Consider the following 25163-nt stretch of genomic DNA (forward strand, 5'->3'; position numbering starts at 1 on the left):
ATATCAGAAAAATGTCATTTTTCTTTCCATGGGTGTGGATCTTCTCGCGTCTTCCATCTCTTCAAAACGATGAAATCATCCTTGACAATCTTTCTTCATAGGAGAAATGTATCCATTCTGAACCTAGTAAAAAAAGAATAAAACGTACTTTGCGTTAAACATAATCTAAGATGATATAAATTAATTTTTAAGCAAGATCAATAATAATAAATATTAACACACTCTCAGAAAGGATTTATCTCCAACATCAGAAAAAATGTCATTTTTCTTTCCATGGGTGTGGATCTTCTCGCGTCTTCCATCTCTTCAAAACGATGAAATCATCCTTGACAATCTTTCTTCATTGGAGAAATGTATCCATTCTGAACCTAGTAAAAAAGAATAAAACGTACTTTGCGTTAAACATAATCTAAGATGATATAAATTAATTTTTAAGCAAGATCAATAATAATAAATATTAACACACTCTCAGAAAGGATTTATCTCCAACATCAGAAAAAATGTCATTTTTCTTTCCATGGGTGTGGATCTTCTCGCGTCTTCCATCTCTTCAAAACGATGAAATCATCCTTGACAATCTTTCTTCATTGGAGAAATGTATCCATTCTGAACCTAGTAAAAAAGAATAAAACGTACTTTGCGTTAAACATAATCTAAGATGATATAAATTAATTTTTAAGCAAGATCAATAATAATAAATATTAACACACTCTCAGAAAGGATTTATCTCCAACATCAGAAAAAATGTCATTTTTCTTTCCATGGGTGTGGATCTTCTCGCGTCTTCCATCTCTTCAAAACGATGAAATCATCCTTGACAATCTTTCTTCATTGGAGAAATGTATCCATTCTGAACCTAGTAAAAAAGAATAAAACGTACTTTGCGTTAAACATAATCTAAGATGATATAAATTAATTTTTAAGCAAGATCAATAATAATAAATATTAACACACTCTCAGAAAGGATTTATCTCCAACATCAGAAAAAAATGTCATTTTTCTTTCCATGGGTGTGGATCTTCTCGCGTCTTCCATCTCTTCAAAACGATGAAATCATCCTTGACAATCTTTCTTCATTGGAGAAATGTATCCATTCTGAACCTAGTAAAAAAGAATAAAAGGTACTTTGCGTTAAACATAATCTAAGATGATATAAATTAATTTTTAAGCTAGATCAATAATAAATATTAACACACACTCAGAAAAATGTCATTTTTCTTTCCATGTGTGTGGATCTTCTCGCGTCTTCCATCTCTTCAAAACGATGAAATCATCCTTGACAATCTTTCTTCATTGGAGAAATGTATCCATTCTGAACCTAGTAAAAAAGAATAAAACGTACTTTGCGTTAAACATAATCTAAGATGATATAAATTAATTTTCAAGCTAGATCAATAATAAATATTAACACACTCTCAGAAAAGATTTCTCTCCAATATCAGAAAAATGTCATTTTTCTTTCCATGGGTGTGGATCTTCTCGCGTCTTCCATCTCTTCAAAACGATGAAATCATCCTTGACAATCTTTCTTCATTGGAGAAATGTATCCATTCTGAACCTAGTAAAAAAGAATAAAACGTACTTTGCGTTAAACATAATCTAAGATGATATAAATTAATTTTTAAGCAAGATCAATAATAATAAATATTAACACACTCTCAGAAAGGATTTATCTCCAACATCAGAAAAAATGTCATTTTTCTTTCCATGGGTGTGGATCTTCTCGCGTCTTCCATCTCTTCAAAACGATGAAATCATCCTTGACAATCTTTCTTCATTGGAGAAATGTATCCATTCTGAACCTAGTAAAAAAGAATAAAACGTACTTTGCGTTAAACATAATCTAAGATGATATAAATTAATTTTTAAGCAAGATCAATAATAATAAATATTAACACACTCTCAGAAAGGATTTATCTCCAACATCAGAAAAAAATGTCATTTTTCTTTCCATGGGTGTGGATCTTCTCGCGTCTTCCATCTCTTCAAAACGATGAAATCATCCTTGACAATCTTTCTTCATTGGAGAAATGTATCCATTCTGAACCTAGTAAAAAAGAATAAAACGTACTTTGCGTTAAACATAATCTAAGATGATATAAATTAATTTTTAAGCAAGATCAATAATAATAAATATTAACACACTCTCAGAAAGGATTTATCTCCAACATCAGAAAAAATGTCATTTTTCTTTCCATGGGTGTGGATCTTCTCGCGTCTTCCATCTCTTCAAAACGATGAAATCATCCTTGACAATCTTTCTTCATTGGAGAAATGTATCCATTCTGAACCTAGTAAAAAAGAATAAAACGTACTTTGCGTTAAACATAATCTAAGATGATATAAATTAATTTTTAAGCTAGATCAATAATAAATATTAACACACTCTCAGAAAGGATTTCTCTCCGATATCAGAAAAATGTCATTTTTCTTTCCATGGGTGTGGATCTTCTCGCGTCTTCCATCTCTTCAAAACGATGAAATCATCCTTGACAATCTTTCTTCATAGGAGAAATGTATCCATTCTGAACCTAGTAAAAAAAGAATAAAACGTACTTTGCGTTAAACATAATCTAAGATGATATAAATTAATTTTTAAGCAAGATCAATAATAATAAATATTAACACACTCTCAGAAAGGATTTATCTCCAACATCAGAAAAAATGTCATTTTTCTTTCCATGGGTGTGGATCTTCTCGCGTCTTCCATCTCTTCAAAACGATGAAATCATCCTTGACAATCTTTCTTCATTGGAGAAATGTATCCATTCTGAACCTAGTAAAAAAGAATAAAACGTACTTTGCGTTAAACATAATCTAAGATGATATAAATTAATTTTTAAGCAAGATCAATAATAATAAATATTAACACACTCTCAGAAAGGATTTATCTCCAACATCAGAAAAAATGTCATTTTTCTTTCCATGGGTGTGGATCTTCTCGCGTCTTCCATCTCTTCAAAACGATGAAATCATCCTTGACAATCTTTCTTCATTGGAGAAATGTATCCATTCTGAACCTAGTAAAAAAGAATAAAACGTACTTTGCGTTAAACATAATCTAAGATGATATAAATTAATTTTTAAGCAAGATCAATAATAATAAATATTAACACACTCTCAGAAAGGATTTATCTCCAACATCAGAAAAAATGTCATTTTTCTTTCCATGGGTGTGGATCTTCTCGCGTCTTCCATCTCTTCAAAACGATGAAATCATCCTTGACAATCTTTCTTCATTGGAGAAATGTATCCATTCTGAACCTAGTAAAAAAGAATAAAACGTACTTTGCGTTAAACATAATCTAAGATGATATAAATTAATTTTTAAGCTAGATCAATAATAAATATTAACACACTCTCAGAAAGGATTTCTCTCCGATATCAGAAAAATGTCATTTTTCTTTCCATGGGTGTGGATCTTCTCGCGTCTTCCATCTCTTCAAAACGATGAAATCATCCTTGACAATCTTTCTTCATAGGAGAAATGTATCCATTCTGAACCTAGTAAAAAAAGAATAAAACGTACTTTGCGTTAAACATAATCTAAGATGATATAAATTAATTTTTAAGCAAGATCAATAATAATAAATATTAACACACTCTCAGAAAGGATTTATCTCCAACATCAGAAAAAATGTCATTTTTCTTTCCATGGGTGTGGATCTTCTCGCGTCTTCCATCTCTTCAAAACGATGAAATCATCCTTGACAATCTTTCTTCATTGGAGAAATGTATCCATTCTGAACCTAGTAAAAAAGAATAAAACGTACTTTGCGTTAAACATAATCTAAGATGATATAAATTAATTTTTAAGCAAGATCAATAATAATAAATATTAACACACTCTCAGAAAGGATTTATCTCCAACATCAGAAAAAATGTCATTTTTCTTTCCATGGGTGTGGATCTTCTCGCGTCTTCCATCTCTTCAAAACGATGAAATCATCCTTGACAATCTTTCTTCATTGGAGAAATGTATCCATTCTGAACCTAGTAAAAAAGAATAAAACGTACTTTGCGTTAAACATAATCTAAGATGATATAAATTAATTTTTAAGCAAGATCAATAATAATAAATATTAACACACTCTCAGAAAGGATTTATCTCCAACATCAGAAAAAATGTCATTTTTCTTTCCATGGGTGTGGATCTTCTCGCGTCTTCCATCTCTTCAAAACGATGAAATCATCCTTGACAATCTTTCTTCATTGGAGAAATGTATCCATTCTGAACCTAGTAAAAAAGAATAAAACGTACTTTGCGTTAAACATAATCTAAGATGATATAAATTAATTTTTAAGCTAGATCAATAGTAAATATTATCATATCCTTTATACTTTTTACATATTAACATATAACATATATAATATTAACATATCCTTATACTTATACTTAAATTATTATAAGTATAAAGGATATAAATCTAACACTAATAATACTTATTTCATTGAACTTTGGTTCCTCTATCGTAAAACTTCCATATTTTTAAAGGCGTCGATCATGGTGTATAAAAATTTGATACTTTTAATGTAATTTCAACTTTTAAAGCTTTTCAAGGAATTTAGGCTCTTTATTTGATTGGGAAATTTTTAGAACTTATTCGGATTTTTCTTGCACTTATTGCAAAACTTCCCTTTGTAGGTTTCGCTTACTAAACACCAGCTAATAAGAAATTATTTTTAATGAAAAAGTGAACTTAAATTAATAAAATTAAACAGAGCTTTTAAATGAATCCTTTGATTTAGTTCCCGATTCTGTTTGTGATAGAACTTAAATCTGTCTGTTAGTTTAGTTACTGTTGCAACATGCACAACATTTTAATTTTCTATTAAAGTTTCGGTTAGATTATTTGGTACTAAGGCGTAATGCTAGTCCCAAATGTCTCACTTTTATCATTATTTTAACAGCTATTTTTAAAATTTTAAGTAACTTACTAAAAAGCAATTAATTGTCTGTTTATTAATTGCAAAATTTAAAAAATGTTTCGTAGTATAACATAATTATAATATACTATATAGTTATAAGATTACTTTATAATAAAGGAACATAACTTTAACGAAGTGATTAAGTGCTAAGCATTTCAAAACTCTACTAAGGATTATACATATATTGAAACAGAATAACAAAGAATTTACAGGTAACATACATTTTTTTAAAAAAAATTAGTCTTAACAGCTTATAAAATCTGAATCTTAAGAAACCAAACAAAGTGATTTTTCTGGCCAATAAGAATGGGCAGACAATGAGACTGTTTTTAGAAAATTGTGTTATAAAGAGGGACTTATACGAAACCGAAAATAAGTTAGTTTTCGTGAATTTTATGATTAGAATTTTTCAGAGTATAAATAATTTGAAAATTTTTCTAAGTCAAAGCAATTTAGAAGGTACTCAAAGTACGGACAGTTTTAAAAATTTTCCAACTACGAACTTCTGCGATACTTTACATACCCGTTTTTAAAAACTTCAGAATTTTCCTAATTCTATGCATTTTCAGAATTTTCCGAAAACAAACCCATTCTGAACTTTTCAAACTACAAACTATTTGAAAATTTTACAAAACAGAAACAGTCTTAAATTTTTCCTACGACTAACTTCTGCGATTTTATATATACCCGTTTTTTTCTATTAAAATACTTTTCTATTTCAAACAACTTCAGAATTTTTCAAATTACATATAAATGTAAAATTTGCCAAATTTGAAATTTTCAAAATATAAACTTCTGCCACTCCTTAAATATATTTTTGCGAACTTTAAAAATTTGCATGTTTACAAAACTTCAAAATATTTCTAAGTATAAAAATTTCTAAAAAAATTTTAAAGTAAAAAACAATTTAAAAATAATTCAAACTTCAAACAACTTCGGAAATTTTCTACCGAAACACATCCGAATTTTTCAACGCATTAAAATTGTTCAAATTCCATCTAAGTTTAAAATTTATGACTACCAGGCTACCGTATTGAGCAACTAAAAAAAATATTCTATGTTCGCACAACTTCAAGGTATTTTTAAGTACAAAAAATGTGCAAATTGTTTTTACCTGAAAGCAATTCGAAAGTTTTTTAACTTAAAAAGAACTTCAGAAATTTTCTAAGTACAAACATTTTGAAAATTTTTCTAACTTCAAATTAACAACTAATCTGAAGAGTTTTCAAAATCAGGTGATTAAAAACGAGACAGTTATCGAAAACTTTAGTTACAGAGTGACGATATTAGTTTACTTAACTTTCTTAGGTTAATCTCAAAGACACTAGTATTTAATCGATATTTCCAAAGACTGTCTTAAACTAGTTTTAACGGAAAAGTATTTATGAATAATGATTACACTAATACTGATAATGAGTAGACAAATTCATCAAGTTTTTTCGAACTCGTAAACCATTTTATTCAACTGATTATGTATAAGTTATATCTCTTAAAATGATTATTTTATATTTACTATGTGGACTAAATACAAACATTCTGATTATGAAACTATTTCATCAGTTTAGAATTATTCGTTATATAATTCAAAATTGCTAAAAATGTAATCTCTAAAGAAGAGTTCATTTAGAAATTAAATCAATGTTTTGATAATGCTTTAATGCGAAAATAATTCGCACATTAATTTAAATGAAAATATACTAGGTTGCTTAAATAGTTTTCTTCATGAAGTGCAATAATATCTGCACGTGTTTTGTCTATCGGTACTGTATATAAATATATATATTTATATACAGTACTTCTGAGAAGTTTAGACTAAACTTTTAGAAGTTAGAAGTACCGGTCAAAAGTTTAGACTCACTTGCATTTAGTTCAAAACTTTCAAAAAATAGTTAAATATTTCTGACTTAAGAGTATAATTTATTAAATATAAACGTCAACAAACTTCACAAAACGCTGTTTTCATTTAAAACTGTTCATTATTTTTTCATTTTGTATCTATTCTGTAGTTTACGAAATGAACGAAAGTGCATGTTAATACCTATTTTTTTAAAAAAGTGTACTTTATTTAAAAAATTTCATTAATTTTTAGTTTATCAACAAGTTACTTTTAATCTTTTGTAAGTTAAGTTCATTATAAGTTAAGTTCATGTTCATAACACAGTTAAAATATTGATGTAGTCTTCATTTGACAAAATAACTGGTATATATTAAAAACATAAGTTTGCATTTTATACAATTCATTATGGGTCAAAAACCAGAAATAAGTGTCAAAACACGGTCAGATATTATTGCACTTCATGAAGAAAGCTATTTAAGCAACCTAGTATATTTTTACTTAAATTAATGTGCGAATTATTTTCGCATTAAAGCATTATAAAAACATTGATTTAGTTTCTAAATGAACTCTTCTTTAGAGATTACATTTTTACCAATTTTGAATTATATAACGAATAATTCTAAACTGATGAAATAGTTTCATAATCAGAATGTTTGTATTTAATCCACATAGTAAATATAAAATAATCATTTTAAGGGATAACTTATACATAATCAGTTGAATAAAATGGTTTACGAGTTCGAAAAAACTTGATGAATTTGTCTACTCATTATCAGTATTAGTGTAATCATTATTCATAAATACTTTTCCGTTAAAACTAGTTTAAGACAGTTTTTGGAAATATCGATTAAATACTAGTGTCTTTGAGATTAACCTAAGAAAGTTTAGTTACAGAGTGACGATATTAGTTTACTTAAGTTTTCGATAACTATGTCTCGTTTTTAATCACCTGATTTTGAAAACTCTTCAGATTAGTTGTTAATTTGAAGTTAGAAAAATTTTCAAAATGTTTGTACTTAGAAAATTTCTGAAGTTCTTTTTAATTTGAAAAACTTTCGAATTGCTTTCAGGTAAAAAAATTTGCACATTTTTTGTACTTAAAAATACCCTGAAGTTGTGCGAACATAGAATATTTTTTTAGTTGCTTAATACGGTAGCCTGGTAGTCATAAATTTTTAACTTGATTGGAATTTGAAAAATTTTAATACGTTGAAAAATTCGGATGTGTTTCGGTAGAAAATTTCCGAAGTTGTTTGAAGTTTGAATTATTTTTAAATTGTTTTTTACTTTAAAATTTTTTAGAAATTTTTATACTTAGAAATATTTTGAAGTTTTGTAAACATGCAAATTTTTAAAGTTCGCAAAAATATATTTAAGGAGTGGCAGAAGTTTATATTTTGAAAATTTCAACTTTGGCAAATTTTACATTTATATGTAATTTGAAAAATTCTGAAGTTGTTTGAACATAGAAAAGTATTTTAGTAGAAAAAAAACGGGTGTATATAAATTCGCAGAAGTTAGTCGTGGGAAAAATTTGAGACTGTTTCGGATTTGTAAAATCTTCAAATAATTTGTAGTTTGAAAAGTTCAGAATGGGTTTGTTTTCGGAAAATTCTGAAAATGCATAGAATTAGGAAAATTCTGAAGTTTTTAAAAACGGGTATGTAAAGTATCGCAGAAGTTCGTAGTTGGAAAATTTTTAAAACTGTCTGTACTTTGAGTAGCTTCTAAATTGCTTTGACTTAGAAAAATTTTCAAATTATTTATACTCTGAAAAATTCTAATCATAAAATTCACGAAAACTAACTTATTTTCGGTTTCGTATAAGTCCCTCTTTATAACACAATTTTCTAAAAACTGTCTCATTGTCTGCCCATTCTTATTGGCCAGAAAAATCACTTTGTTTGGTTTCTTAAGATTCAGATTTTATAAGCTGTTAAGACTATTTTTTTTTAAAAAAAATGTATGTTACCTGTAAATTCTTTGTTATTCTGTTTCAATATATGTATAATCCTTAGTAGAGTTTTGAAATGCTTAGCACTTAATCACTTCGTTAAAGTTATGTTCCTTTATTATAAAGTAATCTTATAAATATATAGTATATTATAGTTATGTTATACTACGAAACATTTTTTAAGTTTTGCAATTAATAAACAGACAATTAATTGCTTTTTAGTAAGTTACTTAAAATTTTAAAAATAGCTGTTGAAATAATGATAAAAGTGAGACATTTGGGACTAGCATTACGCCTTAGTACCAAATAATCTAACCGAAACTTTAATAGAAAATTAAAATGTTGTGCATGTTGCAACAGTAACTAAGCTAACAGACAGATTCAAGTTCTATCACAAACAGAATCGGGAACTAAATCAAAGGATTCATTTAAAAGCTCTGTTTAATTTTATTAATTTAAGTTCACTTTTTCATTAAAAATAATTTCTTATTAGCTGGTGTTTAGTAAGCGAAACCTACAAAGGGAAGTTTTGCAATAAGTGCAAGAAAAATCCGAATAAGTTCTAAAAATTTCCCAATCTAATAAAGAGCCTAAATTCTTTGAAAAGCTTTAAAAGTTGAAATTACATTAAAAGTATCGAATTTTTATACACCATGATCGACGCCTTTAAAAATATGGAAGTTTTACGATAGAGGAACCAAAGTTCAATGAAATAAGTATTATTAGTGTTAAATTATTATAAGTATAAAGTTTCAAACAAACCTCTTTTAGAGAAATACTAGATGTTAAGACTGACAGCCACGTTTGTAATAATTAAAGTTTTTGACGTGTATGAATTTAGAACAAAATTATTGGAGTGTGTATCACTTATTCTGCCATGCAGAAGAAAAAATCAACGTAAGCTATCAAAAGATCAAAATTTACATTTAGAATTTTTGTACTTTAGGCTACATTTATTTCTAAAGATTCTCTACAGAATTAAATTTCATTTAATTAGTTTTTCAATTGATATGAGGCTTTCAGACTCTAGCTGTCAAAGCATTAGAAATAGAAAATAGTTGTCAAGCAAATACTCTCGCTGCTTTTCATTCGCACGGCAATAATCTCGAGGGAATAAAATAAAAATAAAAAATACCATTAACATATTACCAAGGGCAGTTCTAGACTATGTGAAACACAAAGAGTGTTCTATAAACTACTTAGTGCAAATTAGCTTCCGCCTATTTTGGTACTCAGTAGAGCAAATATTTACAGTAAGATTCAATAAAGTTACTTAGCGTGACAGTCTGATTAAAGTGAAAATCATTCAATTTAGAATCCATATAAATGGCCATTATTTATATATAATTAGTTTGAAAACCAAACAAATGCGTTGTACAAAAAAAATATTATTTCGGAATATCCTTAACCATTTCCCTTATCAATTATTTTGAAGGAAAAAAAATGCAAAAAAAAAATTTTTTTATTTTATCAATAAATGGAAGGAACTAAGACAAAACATAATGTACCAGTTTTAAGTTGAAATTTCCATTTTTTCATGTGTAAGAAACATTGAATTTAAAATCAGTTTACTAATGAAAGAAGTTAATTATTTGTATTTGCATGATAGTTCTTAAATGAAGGGACAACACAAAATTATACTTTACGAACTTCAGTGAAGGAATACGCCATTTTTTTTAAACTCTTATTGCTGTGTAAATTCAGCAACCATCGTATATGCAATCACACAGAACACGCGTTCAGTTCAACTGCAAAACTCCCAAATAAAACTTTGCAAACTCACAACAGATTATATTTTTGCTTCCGACCGAATGAAAACGTGATAAAACAAAATGAACTCACACATTCCGCTGAGCCCGCGTTTTCTCAGGATGATAAATATTTGCAATTTAACAAGTAGCGGAGAAATTAAAAATATTGTATTGTAACCTAAAATACAATACTGAGGAGGGTAGAGTGCAAACTAGAAAACAATCCAGACTATGAATCTGGAAGGGCTTAAAATTTTGAGAGTCTGACAAAAGCAAGAATGAAATTAAGACATACGCTAAAAATCAAAATTTTGAAATGAAGAATGTTTAAACCAGGGTTTTCCAACTTACATGAGGCCGGGGGCCACAGTTAAGAACACAAATCAAATGGCGGGTCGCAACTTCATCAAAATTTTAAGTAGGACTCTTATGTTTGAAGGAACATTAAATATTACTGTCAGATTTTTACCAAGTTGTACAAAACAAAAGTATTGAATTACAAATTAAAATAAGAAGTAGATTTTTAAAAATACTTAATTGTTACTAATAATATTTTCAAAAATATGAAATAAATAAACATTCGGGCTACAATAACTTTAATGTGCACCTATGTATTAAACAATGTGCAACAGATATCCAATTGTTAAGATATAAAACTTTAAAAAGGTTGGTATTGAAACTTATATAGTACCACACAAAATGTTCAATGAGAAAATTGAGGTTTGTCTGCTGCAACCACCAGAGAATAGATATTTACATTTAAAATTTACAAATGTGTGCAAATATTTTCGTCCAAAACAAGTGGTTTCAAAAAGTTAAATCGGAGAATTTCTTCGAGAGAATTTATGATACACACACACTGAATTATATTCACAAAATACAAAAAAAAATGAAATAAAAAAGAGCAACATACACGATTATTTTTGTATTTGAATAAATATTTTCTTGGATGCAAAACCAGAGATATAAATTTTTTGCACTGTTGGTATGTTAAATTTCACGGAAATGAAGAAATTAGGTTTCCATTAACGAGAAAAGTATTGTAAAACCATATAGATTTTTTACGAAAATTGTCCGCAAAAAAATGACAACTAATACATTTCAGTTCGTGGGCCACAAAAAAAAGTTTCGCGGGCCGGATGCGGCCCCGCCGCCAGTTAGAAACCCCTGGGTTAGACTGACTGAATGAACGAGACTGACTTTAATTGAGACTTCAATTTGTTTTTGATGTACATAAAAATACGGTTTCATAAATTAATCTTTTTTTTTAACTGTCTTTTGTATTTCCCCAATTAAACTAAATCACAGTTTCAATCCATTAGCAATTCTGTTAGACACAGATAGCCGCTTGTTCCCAGATAGAGCCCTTCGTGGATAATTTCACTGAACAACGAGTATGACAATACGGATAGAAGTTTGTTACACTTTATGTCATTTTCAATGACAAAAATTGGTAGAATAACTTTTGTGAATAAGATTTTAAAAAAGATTTCTTGTTCAATTTTTCGCTTCTGAATAACTATTGGATTGATATTACTTAAATGTTCTAAGTTTTGAATGTTACTTTGCCTTATAATTCAAAATTTTAGAAAACAAAATTAAAAATTTGCTTGAAACTATCTTTTGGTTGAATAAGTTTTATAAGAGTTATGATTTTTGAATTCATCGGCCTATCGTTTGCGGGGGAAAAAATCAAACCATGAGACGAGCATCCCAGGTTTCGTGGCCAAAATTAGTATTTCGATAAAATTTGTTTCGAAATTTAGGGGTTTTTATGTGCAGGTACATTGAATTCATAGTTGAAATTTTAAAATACACTAAAAATACCCAAAAAAACAAAATAGCAGCTGAAATATGGCGAGCAAAAATTTAAAAAAATAGTTCGTTTAAATAATTAAACATGCAATGAAAACATAATTTTCATAACTTTGTAGTAAAAATGAAAAACAAATTATTATAAATTATTATATTTCCGAAGTATAATATTACAAAATAACGCGACGGTGGACTAAATATACCGAAAAACAAAATAACAATTTTTGTTTTTCGGTATATTTAGTCCACCTTTGCAATACAGGCAAAATGGGGAAGGTTTTTTCGAAAGAAGACAAAAAAAAGTTTAGCTTATTGACTCTTGGAACTTTTTGGAACTAAGTTTCAAAAGTCATTCAAACATTGTAAAATGTCAAATGATAAGATATAAACTTAAGTTTGTCAAGAGTATTAACTAATTCAGCAAATTGAAAAATTGTACTACAATTTCGGACTAATTACTCTGATAAAAATGTAACAGTAAGGTGAAATTCTTATGTATATTTCTGAAATAAAAATTTAAAACTTACATTTAAATAAAACTTTTTAACATATTTTTCATTACATTGTACTCTCGTCGGTCCAAAAAGTAAATTATAATGTTTGGAATGATTATGAATACTTAATTTGGGCTATATTAAAACTGCCTATACATTTCTTAGGTTGACCTAGCGGATAATACATAAAATTTTTAAATAGCGTGTAGATGCTTAGAACATACAAAACATACTAATAACATACAAGGACAAAACATACAAAAGCATTGCTAACTATGTAAGAATGAAAGTAAACTTACCCTGGGCCGTGGTAGCAAAGTGATTTCAGAATAGTTGTGGAAGTATTATTTTTGGTATTGGTGTTTAAATATGTAGTTCACGGAACACAAAACACTGGTCACTTACGTAACTCATTAACACGTAGACACTCGTTAACACAAGAACACAAGATGAAATGAAAGTTCGCGTGAAACGCCCACTGTAATGGCTGAATAAACTGGCTGAAGAACACTGTAAATAAACACAGTTGTACACAAAATTCTGTTGTAGTAGACATTCAAATCTTTAATACACTGAAGCAGAAATCGTAACTCATTTGCTTTAGGTGAAGAGCTGGATGCTGGATATTGGGGTTATCTCGGCGTTTGGCTTGAAGCGCCACTAACCGATTCATCGATTCTGTTTTGTTGTATTCTGGGAGGTCTTATATATCTTTGAAGTTGTAGTATGTTTAGATGAAGAACTAGCAAGTGTTACCTTTTTTTTATAAGAGGGCGGGTGCTTGAGAGCGCATCCGTCTGTCAATTTTTGTCACCGAAACCATTTTTCTCATTTGCAGTGTCCTTAACCGGAAAGGAATTTTCTATCTCTGATGGATCGCTTAGACACGATTCCCAGCAGATCACCTAAGTCAAGCATTACTGGCTGTGATCAGTGTGCAGGTAGGTGACCTCTTCGATCAGTCTGCGCAGGGTCCGAGGATGCGGAGTATGGGTTCTCGTTAAAATTCTCTGCGGTAAAGTGCTCGACTCCACGCGTAGGTCGTCAAGCCAAAGAATATAGAGGGTTCAAAATTAAGGATATGATTTTTGATTTTGAAGCAAAATTTATTACTTCATGATAGTAGACATTTACATTTAGAATTGTTAGACTGATAGACATGGTTAGACTGTTTGACATTTACAAAATAAATTTAATTATTTCGATTGTAAAAATATACTTAAACTAGGGGGATTGAATTTTGATTCAAATCTTATCAATTCAAATCTTAATTGTTCAAAGGAATAACTTCAATAGTTAACTCTATATAAGCACTATAAGCTAAGTTCGCTGCCGCTCAGCAACCCCGATTGTTGCTTCGCAATAATTGTCTTTTCTTGGCATAAAACAGTTTTTCTACAGTTAAAATTATTCACCTAACTTATATGTACTGAAAGGAATTCGGTTTTCTTACTCTTGTGTCTCTACTTCCCACGTCCAAATATTACTATCTATTAGTATTATATGCATTTAGATTTCTTAGTGAACGGAAGTGATTTTTTTAAAATAACATTTATATTCTTATAACCTTATATTGTTCAAACGAACTTGATGAGTTCACAACCATAATTTGATATTCTCGCTAATAATAGCAGTGTCCGGTGGCTGAGTGGTAGCGCTTCGCGGTCTCGTGCCACAGGTCCTGGGTTCGATCCTCGGACCGGGCAAGGTTGGCTCAGCCTTTCACCACCTTCAGTGGGTCGATAAATGAGTACCAAGCATGCTTAGGAACTAAACACTGGGGATTCCGCGTTCGGATGACCACCTGACCGGAACATCTGCTCCTGCACCCCAGAGCCCAAGGTCAAAAAACTGAGATGGGTACAGTAGGCTTTGGCCCTCTATGGGCTGTCGCGCCACTGAGTTCAGTTTTAATAATAGCAGTACTGGAAAATAAGTTTAAATTAGGGATACAAAAATATTTAAAGGAAAACAGTACCTTTACGACTATTGTTAATTTAATGCTGATGACAACCAAAACAATATGGAAATGAATGAGGGAAATCTGGATCCAACCACATGATTTTCTGGCCAATAAAAATGCGTCGACAACAATGGAAAACGGTGTTAGACCATTATGATTTTATGTTATATAGAGAAAGGCCAAATCATGTATTTTTTTTTTTCGATTTTAATTTTGTTAAAAAATATTTGAAAAAAAAAGAATTGGGAAAACCCAAATCTGACAGAAATATGAAGTTTAGTGCCAAATAATAAATTAAAGAAATAGACAGTGCAATATTAAAAAGGGGATTTTACTTCCTCCATAGGTGTAAATACTAAATTGCAGAATTTTTTTAACATCTCAGATTTTATAAATAATCTATGTATAGAAATTAACATCAGATATTTATTTATATTTCGATATTTAAAATTCCAAGATATAATATATTGATAGAATCAATTAACTGAAATACAAAGAGTCAAACAGTTTATATATATCTACACACAGTCGAACTTCTATTTTATGAACTTCCAGTTTGCGAATTTCTCTATTTTGCTTTTATCTTCGAGGAACCAAGAACATTTTGGAAATTTCTTCGTAAAATAACTTTCAAATAGCAAAGTAAATTTTCTATTTAACGAACTTTTCATTGAGATCGGCTTTCCCTATTTCCCAAAATATTTTAGAGCATTTTAAACTTGTTAATGCATTTTATGGGGGAAATTACCTTTAATTAATTTTAGAAGTCATTGCTTTATGTACTGTTTTCTGCTTTCTCTAAAAGTTCTCCCTTTTTGTTTGCATTTCAAACGAAAAACTCAGTCCAAATGAAGGGCAGTAGTAATTAAACTAAATAACGCACGTGGTAATGTATGCTCAAAATTACTTTTGTAATAAATGCAGCTATAATTTTATACATAAATTTAGCTCTTTTGCTAGTTGAAAATGTATGTAGCATAACAGAGAAACACTGGATAATGTTTTGCTCTCTTCTTGCTTTTCATGCAAATTTATTTTATGGTTAAGATTTATAAAAATAAATAGTAGATACTAGTTTACAAGATAAATTGCTACTTTAATTATGCCTAATGTTTATGAACCCGTTTTGTGTTGTTCAAGTATTTTAAAAGGTTTCAACGAGTTTTCCACATAACGAACTTATTATCGGGATTTAGCGACTTCGTTAAGTAGAGGTCCAAATGTACATACGAAAGCTGCGATTTGAAGCGTTGATTTGCGGAGAAATAGAGCAAATAATTAGCAGGGCCAGTAGTGTGACCCTGCTAATTATTATCGCATTGTATCTTATGCATTATATTTGTTGGCAGTTTAGCTAGCTTCTAGGAGTTACCTTTGCTGAAATGTATTAATTTTAGGGGAACTGTCCTTGCATCAGAAAGGTTCTGGGTTCGAATCATCCCGGGCAAGGCATGGATGTTTCTTTCTCTCTATCTGTGTTCTATGTCCTTTCTCCTTTGTGTGTGAATGTGACCCGCCCTATAAACGGGTTGTGGTAGTGCGACGTGGGCGACGCTGCTCCACTGCCGTGGCTTCGCCACAGGTGCCCACTGGGTAACGAAAAGAGAGTTAGCAGTTCTGGCACTTTCTGTGGCCGATGGATAATAGTTCCAAGTGCCCGCCATTAGCAAAAAAAATTATATTTTATTAAAAATTTAGTACCTTGGTTTTAATATAAATTTATGGGACCATTTACCTTGCCTAATTTTACACACACGTCATTGCTTTAAATTCGCTTCCTGTGGGTGATGTGTAAAATTAACTGCCGCTTTTAATTGCAAGGTGAAAATGTTTAGTGTGTCACACCAAAAATGGTGGCTACAGCTTAACAATGAACCAAAATCAGTTGCAGACATTATGGAACACCAATAGTGTTCTATAAACTACTACATATTTAGTACTCAGTAGAGCAAATATTTACAGTAAGTTCACATAGAATTCAATAAAGTTACTTAACGAGACAGTCTTAATAAAGTGAAAATTCATGTAAATAGTCATTTAAATAAAATTAGCTTGCAAATCTAACAAATGCGTTGTGAAAAGAAAATATGAAGATTATTTCGAATTATGCTTAACAGATCCTAAACCTTTTAGATTCGCGCCGTTTAACCGCTTCCCTGATTATCCCGAGTTAACTCGGATATATACGTATTGCAATATTTATTATCCCGAGAAAACTCGGGCATACCAGAATGTGTCTGTTTATCACGTTGTTACTCGGCTGAAAAACAAAACAAAAACATCTGCTGTATTTGGACTGTACAGTTTGTGCGATCGTATATACGATGGTGACTGAATTTGCATAAAAACAAAAGAACAAAAATGGCGTATCACTTCACTAGTGTTTAGAAATTATCACTTTGGGTTGTTCCATGTTCTAAGAACTACCATACAAAGACTAATAAACTTTTTTTCATTTGACCGAAATAACTCGGGATAGTAAACTGAGGATAAATTAAGTTTTTACACATAAAAAAATTTAAAAATTCAACTTAAAACTTGCGCATTATGTTTCGCTTTAGTTCCTTTTATTTATGAATGAAATACGAATATGTGTTAATTTTTCGCAATTTTTTTTCTTCAAACAAAGTGATAAGTTAAGCGGTTAAATTTCGTTAGAATGCTAGATTTGTTTTCTACGCTTGATTTCTTTCACACTATTTTGAGTTGCTCAACATCAAGTTCGGAGAGTTAGTACCCGTTTTTTACAGTGTGGTAGAAAGATTAGAATCTTGTGGAAATTTAAAAACTGAAAAACCTATGAAATAGTAAAAACCCTTCGTCGTCACATTTAAGAATTCGAAGAAAGACTGGAGAAAATATGGCTTGCAAAACAATATTATCATAAAGCAAGCAAAAAATGGAGAAATTACAAATATTATATTCTAACCTAAAATGTAAAACTACGAGGGAAGAGTGCAAACTAGAAAACATTACAGACAATGAATCTGGAAGGACTTAAAATTTAACGAATCTAACAAAAGCAAGAATGACATTAAGACATACGACAAACTCAAAAACTGAAAATGATTTAGAACAATACGAGACTGAACTAGGTTGAAGAGGTTTCGATTTGTTTTTGATGTACATAAAAATACGATTTTTTAAATTAATCTTTTTTTAAGTGTCTCTTCGACTTCCCCAATTGAACTAAATCACAGTTTTTATCCAATGGCAATTCTGTTAGTTTAGACACAGATAGCCGCTTGTTCCCAGATAGAACCCTTCGTGGATAATTTCATTGAACAACGAGTATGACAATACGGATAGAAGTTTGCTACACTATATATAATTTTCAATGACAAAAATTGGTAGAATAACTTTTGCGAATAAGATTTTAAAAAAGATTTCTTGTTCAATTTTTCACCTCTGAATTCGATCGATGTTACTTAAATGTTGTACGTTTTGAATGTTACTTTGCCGTACAATTCAAAAGTCCCGTAGTGGACTTATCGTTAAGACACGTTTCCCAGTAGATCACCGAAGTCAAGCATCACTGGCTGCGGTCAGTGTACGGGTGGGTGACCACTTGGATCAGTCTACGTAGGGACCGAGGATGTGCGGTATGGGTCCTCGTTAAACTGTTCTACCGTGAAGTGCTCGACTTTGCGTGCAGGTCGTCGGGCTACCGAAGCGGGAATGCCATCCCCTCTGTAGAGGATCAAAATTGTGATGGCATGTCTTCGGATCATCCTCAGGGATGTCTCCCAGACCGTCGCCACTAGCCCATTGTACAGCTCTAGTGCGACGTAAATGAACCAACCAATTCAAAATTTTAGAAAACAAAATTAAAAAGGTCCAGTAGCGTCGGCGTTCGATCCTGAACTCCCGTAAGACGCATCGTGTAAATGTGTAATATAAGTGCTCGTAAAATCTGTGGAATCAAAAGTCCCGAGGCTGATCTCCGAGCAGTACCAAGGGTACAGACCATCGCCAATGGCCATTGTGCAGCTCTAGTGTGACGTAAATAAAGTACCTATCTACCTCTGATGGTATTTTTATCTAATGTGTACCTTGAAATGTTTGATGCTCTTCGAAGGTGTCCATGACCGAGCGGGCTCTGTAGAGTTGAGATAGCGGGTTCATATCCCACCGTCAACCTGTTGTCTCTGCAATGTTCTAATGTGTATTATCTGTTCTTAAATTTGACAAATAACTTATGAGCCACCTCTGTTACGAGCAATACAGTAGTTAAATTTTATTTCTCATTTTTGATCCTATCAAAATCATCATTTGAAAAAAAAATCATTTTGATCAAAATACTTACCAAACAAATAGGGCCGAATTCAAGAACGCAATTATTGAGAATAGTGATACGCTCAAAATTTATTCATCATTCACTCATTTTTGAGCAAAATGAATAGTCTCAAAAATGACGCATCCTACTATTTGCTCTTTTTCAGTAATTTGCTGTCCCGCAGTGGACTGGACGTTAAGGCACGGTTCCCAGCGAATCACCGAAATCAAGCATCACTGGCTGCGGTCAGTGTGATGGTGGGTGACCACTTGGATCAGTCTGCGTAGGGACCGAGGATGTGCGGTATGGGTCCTCGTTAAACTGTTCTACCGTGAAGTGCTCGACTTTGCGTGCAGGTCGTCGGGCTAGCGAAGCGGGGTTGTCATCCCCTCTGTAGAGGATCAAAATTGTGATGGCATGTCTTCGGATCATCCTCAGGGATGTTTCCCAGACCGTCGCCAATAGCCCATTGTGCAGCTCTAATGCGACGTAAATGAACTACAACCAACCCAGACCGTCACCAATAGCCCATTGTGCAGCTCTAGAGCGACGTAAATTAACTACAACTACAACTAATGCTTTGTTATAGTTCGTTTATTTACATTTTTTCTAAGAAACGAAGACTACCGATTTTACCGATTCTCTCAGGCGTGTCGTATCAGTCTCGATGTTCTGTTCAAGATGAAGTGTTCTACTCTTAAGTGCTCGACTGCAACAAGATGAAAGGTATTTTTTCTAACTCTTTAAAAATTTAAGTATTATGTTAACAATTCCACTACAGGTATTGTACGTTCTTTCAACAAAATAAAATCTATGAAAACCTCTTTAAGATCTACAAAGTCACAAAACAGCGATATTTAACTATTATTTCCATCAAAAATGAAACAGTAGCAACAATTGATTTTGAAAATTCTATAAAACTGCTAAAGCACGAAAAAATCAAATGTTCACGTTTATATATTTCTATGTCGTAAAAGCTTACATTGATTTAAAATACTACTTTTAATAGAATACATGAGGTGATACTCATTAAACCGACCGCTTTCTTTTTTTTTTAACCTTGAAATCGTTATTTATTTTCATCGTGTGTTTCTTAAATCAACATTCAGGGTTGATTTATAATTTTCTGGTCGTAATAGTGTGATTTCAAATATAAAAATCAATTTCATGCAGCATTATGACAGAGAGAATTGTAAGGGTTTTTTAAAATAACTTTTCCAAATTTGGGTTTATGAACGCTGTTTTCAGTATCGCCCGGGGAGTGAAAATGTCTTCCGAAATGTACTAATAAATTAGTGATTTTTAATATGTAATATGCTTGAATGTAATCAAGGTTATTTTTTTTAATGAATGATTGATTATTATACACAATTTTATTCTGTACATATCAGCAACAAAAACATTTTTAATTATTTCTACAGTGGATAAAATAATTTATTTGAACAGGTCCATCTAACACGAAGGCTTAAGTTGAGTTATTTACTATTAGCTTAAAATGACTATTTTCTTAACTTCTAAGCTAATAGTCATTTTCCTGGCATTCAAAATGTGGTGAATTTCTATTTTTTTTTTTTTTTTTTTTCTTGAGCAAACTACACTGCTGTCTGTAAGATATTAATAAATGTAACTAAATAAATATACAAAAAAATATTTTAGATTTTTTGAAGACTTTCAATTTGAAGAAATTTTTTGTTTTGGACTGTCATTTTTCCAAAGAATCACCCATATATCAAAGGTTTTATTTCATTTTATAACCGTTGCTGAACAGCCTTCTAGAATTTAATGTTCAAATCCGTATCATTGTATTTTGAACACAACACAGAAGACAAGGGAACTCCTGAATCAAGCATTGGGGCCAACTATTGTTAGTGAAGGACTATCTTGAAGGAAAGAACCAGAATTTGAGGTGCATGAGGAGGAAAACCACTAAACCCTCCCACAGTTAACACGACAACAAGGGGATTCTAACCCATGAGTCCCCTACCACAGACGATTTTACGCCAACACTGATATTTTACGCCAGCACTGTGGTCGGAGCTAGCCGGGATCAGAATTCGTATAAAATTAACTCGAAATTCGAACCCGGGTTTGTTTCACACCTTTTTTTTAAATCAAAATTTGAATACATCTAATGAATATTATTGTCATGCTCTCAAATGAAGTTGAAAAGTGAGTTGAAATTTGAAAGTGAAATAGGAAATATAACGAATGTTCAGTTTCTGATAATTATTTATAAAATCACGTTCTTCTGAAATTCGTCTTGAACTTCCAATTATTGGATTGAATGTTTTGAAGAAAAAATATCTGATACCCGTTTTTCTTTCACATTAAAGTATGAACAAAACAACATTTCCTATCATGAATAATTGGCGTAGAACAGGTGGAAGATTCGAACGTTTTCGTGAGTACACGATAAACGTGCTTCGAATATTTTAATCACTTTGGCTTACATTACATACATAGGCGTAGCGTGAACGAAATTTTTGAGGGTGCACAAGAGTATATATATATATATATATATATATATATATATATATATATATATATATATATATATATATATATATATATATATATATATATATATATATATATATATATATATATACATAAAGATTGAGCTCAATAAAGAGAAAAAGGATAAAAAGATAAAAATTACGAAAATCAATAAGTTTAATATTTTTGAATATTTTTAAAAAATATTTTATTTTTCTGCTTCTCTTTTCATTAATATTTATTGTTTTCAATGTTTTCTTTATATTTTTAACTCTCTCTCTCTATATGTATATATAATTAACATAAATTACCACAGAAGACGAAATTTCAAGTTGATGAAACTCAGGGCCGGATTTACGTATAAGCTAAATAAGCTGTAGCTTGGGACCCCGAGATGACAAGGGCCCCCAGATCCTACTCCCCCCCCCTCTTTTTTTAAAGTTTTATTTGGAGCTGGGGCCCTCAGAAGCCCAAAAGGCATTTTTTTCCTTTTTTACATTGTCGGACATAATAAATATAAATAAATGACTGAATAAAACAAAAAAACTTCGTTGTCATTAGTAGGGAACATATACTCTTTCAAGCAATTTGAGTATTAATAAATTATTTATAAAAAAACAATTTTTTAATATAAAAGGTAGTTTTTTTTTGCCCCATCATTCGATCATTTCTGTCACAAACTTTATCAGCAATTAAAAATAATAAATTCGTAAGATTTCAATATTGGTTCTGTTTTTTTGTTGATTAAATGTTGTGGGTGCCTTTTAAAACATTTCATTCTATAATAAGATAATTACTCTACAATTGTAATTACCTAAAACTAATTGCTAATTGATATAAAAAGCTTTAGTGTGTTCCATTGATATGTTAAATGCTCGTTTTGTCTGGATGTCCGGGACAGTTGCTCTTTCACATCCTAGCCACTATGCACCATCAAGAGCAGAGCTGATACTTTGAACCCGTATGACATTTATTCTCTCTGATATTTAATAGACCCTTTAATAAATCCTTAAAAATGTAAGCCAAAAATTTACATAAATAATGACAATTTTTTTTCTTGCACTAAAATTTAACAAATGTACTTAAAATAATTAAAAATAAAATAATGAAGAAATATTTTCAATATAAACATCAGTTAAATAATATCAGCTTACGAAATGTTCTTTTTATTTTGACAAACAGTATTAATATAACGGCCCTCACCTGCTCCAGGGACTGCTGCATTGGGTTAAAAATGACAAGGCTACGGAGTTGAATATTAGTAGTCGTGAACTCGAAATTGGGTCGGTTGTGCAATGACTGTTATAAAATAAACTAATAAATTTGGCCGGGATAGCCTGGTTGACAGGGCGTTGAACTCGTGTTCGTGAGAATGGGAGTTTGAATCCAGCCGGCAGAAGAATACCCATGTATAAAATGGTGACTGGTGCATGTTAAATCTGTCGGGGTCACAAAGTCCTCCAAGTTCTCATAACAAATAAGTACCTCTGGGTACTAATCTAGCAGTTCCCTTGTCTTCTGGATTGGGTTCAAAATGACAAGGCTACGGAGTTGAATATTAGCAGTCGAAATTGGGTCGGCTGTGCAATGACTGTTATAAAATAAACTAATAAAAAGCCTGGTTGATAGGGCGTAAACTCAAAATTGAGTCGGTTGTTCAACGGCGGTTATAAAAAAAATAAAACTAATAATCAAATTGTATTTTCTTGTTTTCTTTCTAACTCTTTGCATACTTTCTACGCACATTCAAAATTTCATGTTTCTAAGTCTTATAGATTTTGTAACGTAAAAACAATTAAGAAAAAAATTCGCGAAAAAATCATTAAAAATTGCAAATTAAATATATTCAAAATGAATCTAAAAAAAAAACTCTGGCGTGCTGGGCCAATATATATTTAACAAATTTTTACTCTGTGCTTAAAATGTGTTTCTTTTGTAACTTTTTCCCCTAATTGAAAAAATATGTGCAATAAAAGAAAGGTTCTACATAATAGTCTCATCACAATTAATATGTTTAACAATAAAGTAATATTATCAAATTTTTTAATAATATACTCAACAATAAAAAATAGTGACAGTTTACTTAAGTTGTATAGAAATAGAATTGAACTTATAAGGGCCCCATCATTTTCAGTAGCTAGGGCCCCACCAAGCTTAAATCCGGCCCTGATGAAACTATTGAAATAGAAGAGTAAATTCGAAAATTTCAACAAAAAAAAAATTCTATTCATCCTTAATTATTTGCAAATGGCTGCGAAGAAGGTAATTGTACAGGTTTTAAAGACTCTCCATCTATCGGACAGTAAACGAAGCTGTGGCGTTTGGGGTTGCATTTCTTCGACGAGTCAAAAATTAAAACTTTAAGGTGACTAAATCAATGTGATCAATCTCTTTTTCCATGTTTTTTTTTGTTTTTTTTTTTTTAATATTTTTAAATCAATAAATTTCAGATGAGGTCCAAAATTTCCTAAATTATTTTGTTCTTCGGTTGTTAATTAATAAATTTTGTGAGGTATCTTAAGGGACTGAAATCTTTGTGATTATTAAAAAAAATATGAAATAGAAGAATTTCAATGCGTACTACCGTGTTGCATTTATTTCTCTTCTTAAATTTTCATATTTACTTAAGGTACCTCGCTGTCTTGGAAAGTCGAAATTCGATTAAATATTCAAAAGTAGCATTTTTCACTGATATTTTAAATCGTTCGATACAAGTGTTTGACAACGAAAGTCAAAAAGCTTTATCAAGTCACCTATAACTATTTTCATTTTTTGGTCGTTTCGGAATGTACTCCAGATCTATAATTGAAAAAAAAAAAATTTTCTCCAATTCTTGATATGTTACGAATTTTTTAAAAATTTCTGAATAACATCATAATTAAAAAAAAATGTGTATAATGTAAATTATCTTTATAATGTATCCTTTGCTACTCCATTTCAGAGAATGCAATAATTCTTTTTTTATAAAATATAGCTTAATTCGAAAGTTTAGTTCTTAAAAATAATTTTCAAATGAAATAAATGTAAGAGAAAGGGTGCCCTTTTGTCGGAAGTGACGAAAGTGAAATCAGAACATATAATATGCTTATGGAGGGAGAAGGAACAAAGTGAAGGATGAGGAGGAGTGGGTGTGCAGGCGCCCAATCGTCTGAAAACCATCTGTCCCTTTCAGACGATGCAATATCAAAAAGGTGATTTTACCTCTTCTTCCAGAGGTGTAAATAATAAAGTGACAATTTCTTAAAATTTTTTTTAGTTCTCAAATTTTTTAAGGCTACACAGTACCCTAAAATTCGCAAAAATATGCAAAAAAAATATTTTTGCATTTTTGGGTGGCTAATGTGGTTGGGAAGCAAGTTGAAAAATTTTGCTTCTGAGATCTAATTAGTTTTAGAGATATTAGGATTTTTCCGAGTTGTGTCAGACTCACAATTTGACAAGCGAGGGGGCGTGGTTAGTTTCGTTTTCTTTTAAATCTAATTTTAAAACTTTTTTTTTCAAAAAAAGACTTATTTTATTTCGATGATTATTAATTTTCACTTTCTCCAAAAGTTATCAAATTTCACTTTCACTTCTAGAAGCATTGTTGTTTATTTATGTTCGGTGTTTGATGGATGCGTTCTAAAGTTGTGTTTTTACTAAATTTTT

At 30.6% G+C, this 25163-nt stretch overlaps 1 protein-coding gene across 3 annotated transcripts in view; it reads left to right on the top strand.

Annotated features, from left to right (window-relative positions):
* Positions 1 to 25163, top strand: part of LOC107452876 (puratrophin-1) — a 388240-nt gene that overhangs the window by 232064 nt on the left and 131013 nt on the right. The window contains exon 1 of one of the 3 annotated variants that reach the window (XM_087161969.1): positions 19602 to 19745. The exons of 1 other annotated variant lie outside the window; for it this stretch is intronic. The gene's annotated coding sequence lies outside the window, so the exon portion shown is untranslated. Of the gene's footprint in view, positions 1 to 19601; positions 19746 to 25163 lie in introns of those variants that run through there. One more of the 3 variants, XM_087161972.1, reaches the window with a different exon arrangement.

The sequence above is a fragment of the Parasteatoda tepidariorum genome, chromosome 4, assembly GCF_982258835.1.
Source record: "Parasteatoda tepidariorum strain Cologne lab strain chromosome 4, Ptep-v5.0, whole genome shotgun sequence".
Classification (NCBI taxonomy): Eukaryota; Metazoa; Arthropoda; class Arachnida; order Araneae; family Theridiidae; genus Parasteatoda; species Parasteatoda tepidariorum.